Here is a 3,676-nt window from a genome sequence, read left to right as displayed (position 1 = left end):
GGGAATTAGGAGATCCTCAAGCTTTTGGTGTTCATAAAATTGTACAGAGGAGAAAGATTGATGATATGATTCAAAGCTAGACAACCTACCCCGTACGCAGAAAGGTAGGATTTTTCGTAGTCCAACGAGAAATATAGCAATTTGGGACAATTTTCTGCGAGTTTCTGGTTCTAAGCTGAATCAAACCAGGTCAATAGAACTAAACCGGAGGCCCCACACAGCGGGTCGGTTGTTGTTCGGTACCAGCACCGTTTGACTAGGTGGTCCAATCCTAGAACCGGACCTATAGAAAATTGCCCCAAAAGACTTTTTTCTTCAAGAACTATTTCTCCTCTATAATTTGTGATGGATTTTTTTGGTTTTAGGATGTGTTTAAGTCTCGAAACAACATCTCCATCCATCTCATCAAGATCAACCCTCTTAATAGTGTGACGTTCCTATTGACTCAAGACAATGTCAATGGAATACAAAATAAAAACTAGCACTTTCTCCTTTTACGAAATGGGGGGTTACCACCCATCATCCATCAAGTGCATCAGACTAAAACCTAGGTAGAAAACTTGTAAGTAATTGTAGTCCTCCTCTAGCTTCGGTGTCATCTTAACCAAACTATAATTAAGGGTAAAATACCCTTGCACGCTGCCCAAAGGTTATCTTTCTCGCCCAAGGCCGACGACGCTAATGCCAATTCGGCCTCCTTTGGGCGCTCTCTAAGCCCATGGAGCATTGATACTCTCGATGTTTAGGTGCCCCCACCCCACACCCTAAATCTATTCCTCTCCTGTATCGTCTTGTCGAGCTCCACATTTGTCTCGGTCTACCTTGTTCCCTTCCGTTGGCATTAGGGATTAAAAATCTTGTTAATCGATTCCATCTTCTATAAAATTTAAAATTAGGATGCTCGCGTTGGCACACTTTGGAAAATAATGCCGCCGATTCATGATCGATCGGAGGAAGTACTCTCCATCCATCCATTAAAGGATATTTTAAATTTATCTAAAGTTGGATGTATGTGAATAGTATTGTTTAAGTGTGTAGATATATCCATATTTAAAATATAGAAGATGGATATAGATGCACAAGTGGTGGTCCTCATGCACACCACTTGTCACTGCCTCCTGTTGACTATCGAAAAGCGAGGAGATCCCCGTATCGGCATGCAGTTGAATCTGGTAGCTAGGGTGGGAAATGATCCGTTGAATTTCGTGCAAGTGCGATCTGGGACTGGGAGCTACAAGTCCACCGGGTAGGGGTAGGGTCGTACGAATCCATGAGGTCTCCAGTTTCGCTGATATGGTCTCTTTCAGAGATCAGAGCCTACAGCTAGCTGATTGTCAACAGAGAGCACGATACGCCGAGATCCAGTTTCAGTGACGCTGAAAAACATTTCCCAACTCTTCCACCAAGTCACACACACACGAACACGTGGATCGGCGTCGATTTTTCGTAGCTCTTGGCCGATTGTCCAGGCCGGGGGGGGGGGGGGGGCAGACGAGCGCAGCTGCAGATCTTGGTGCAGCGTACCGACCATTGGAGATAGGAAGGAGCAGATGCCAACTGCTGGGTGCCTGGGTCATCATCTTGTCGATCGAAATGGGTTTTGAAAGATGGATGCATATGCTGTGTTTTATTTTGCTAAATGATATCAATTAAAGCAGACACACGCATGGTCCTCAGAGCGAACTGTCAACGGGGCGTCAGATCATGCACAGGATCCCTTCGCCTTGTCCGCGCACGGCAAGATCGACGACGCCTTTCGGCTTGTCGATTAGCTCCAATTAGTCATATGTCACGTCTTAGACTTGGGCAGCGCCACCTAGGGACCAAAGGGGAATAAAGGTAGCGCAAAGGGGTGTGTGTGTTAAGTTAACCGTGGGCCAGGGTTGCCAGGGAGGAGTTGGGTGCGTGTGTGCGCTGCGCTGTTATAAGCAGTGGTTGTAATCGTTTTGGACCAAATCTGAAGAAATGGAAATATTGAAGTGAATTCCTCTCATCTCTCTGCTTTGATTTCTGTCTCTTCGTTAAGCCTCGCGTAGTAGATCCGTGTGCTGGCCATCATACCAGTAGAGGGATCCTTACACTTGGTATCAGAGCTGGGTTGATTTTGCTGGAATTTTGGGCATTTGGCCTTTGGCCCATGGCCCATTATCAAATTCTGAAACTCACATGGCCCATTCCAATAATCAGTGGCAGCACTAGTGGGAGCTAAAGTTTAGTCCCACATTGCTAGTTGGGAGAGAGTTGGAGTGGTATATAAGGTGGGCTGTTCTAGTCCTAGTAAGTGAGTGAGAAGAGAGAGAGCCCTCGCGCACTCCTCCTCCTCCGCCGCCCGCCTCGCCTCGTCACGCACACGACACGACGCGCCGCGGGTTGCGGGAATCTCGCGAGCCGAGCTTATCTTTTTGTTGTTTGGGAAATTAATTGTGTAATCAATTTTGAGTCATTAACGGACGCGTTACTCAGCCGTTTTGCCTTCCGGTTTTTCCGGATCGTGGCTGTGCCGACTCGGACGTGGGCTGCGCCCCACGACCTTCCCGAACCGCACTATATAAGCGCGGACGAGAACCCTAGCCTGCACGAGACACATATGCGACTACCTGTTTCCAGTTCATTGCGTTGCCGCCTTCGTCTTCCTCATCCCGTCCGTCGGCGTGCACCGACTGCCGGGACAGTAGGCCTCCGGAACCCTGCCTCTCGTGAACCTGTACCGGTGAGGGGCAATCAGGTTTTTGGGGAGCGCTCAGGCGCGACTGCGGCATCACGACGTCGTCATCGGACGACGAGTTCCTCCACACCGACAACTTCTTCCCGGATCTCGGCGACTTCTTCGACAACCTCAACATGGGCGACAACGACGCTCGCCGTGAAGTATGTGATCATGTCGTTTCTCTTTCAGTTTTGTTAGAGTTTCTTCTTCTAGTATATGTGGTAGATGCGATCGGTTTGTCTACTTTAGATGTGATCTGTTCATCTATTTTACTAGACTGCACGTTTAGTTTATTTGTTTACATAGTCATGATTTATCAATTATTTGTTCGGATTATTTCATATGGATATTTGCTTATATCTTCAACAATCCAAAAACCTGATTTTAGGCAAATCAATTCAAGCAGCGTTGCTGCCGCTACTCGACCTCCCCTCTTTGATGGTATGCATTACAAGAGGTGGCGCACAAAGGCAGTTCTATGGTTTACAAACCTAGGCTGTTTTAGCGCCACGGATGCTAGACTCCGAGGGGCCTCTCTCTGCGAGAGGAGCAGGAAAAGTTTGAGAAGGTCGACGCCATGTTTAAGGCGGCCTTGTTCAGCATTCTTGGGGACAACATTGTTGACCCGTACATTGCTTTCGACCATGGTAAAGATGCGTGGGATGCGCTCGAGGCCAAATTTGGGGTCTCGGACGGCGGCACCGAACTGTATGTCATGGAGCAATACTATGACTACGAGGATGACCGATGAGCGCTCCGTGGTTGAGCGGGCTCATGAGATTCGATCCCTTGCCAAAGAACTCGAGCAGTTTAAGTGTACCTTACCGGACAAGTTTGTGGCCGGTGGCATTATTGCCAAGCTTCCTCCTTCATGGAGGAACTTTGCTACTTCTCTGAAACATAAGAGACAAGAGTTTTCCGTTTCGGATCTCATTGGCTCGCTTCATGTGGAAGAGAAGGCGAGAGCAA

Source organism: Lolium rigidum, chromosome 1 (assembly GCF_022539505.1).
Source record: "Lolium rigidum isolate FL_2022 chromosome 1, APGP_CSIRO_Lrig_0.1, whole genome shotgun sequence".
Lineage (NCBI taxonomy): Eukaryota > Viridiplantae > Streptophyta > Magnoliopsida > Poales > Poaceae > Lolium > Lolium rigidum.
The sequence above is the reverse complement of the archived record's forward strand: the minus strand, read 5'-3'. Positions refer to the sequence as shown.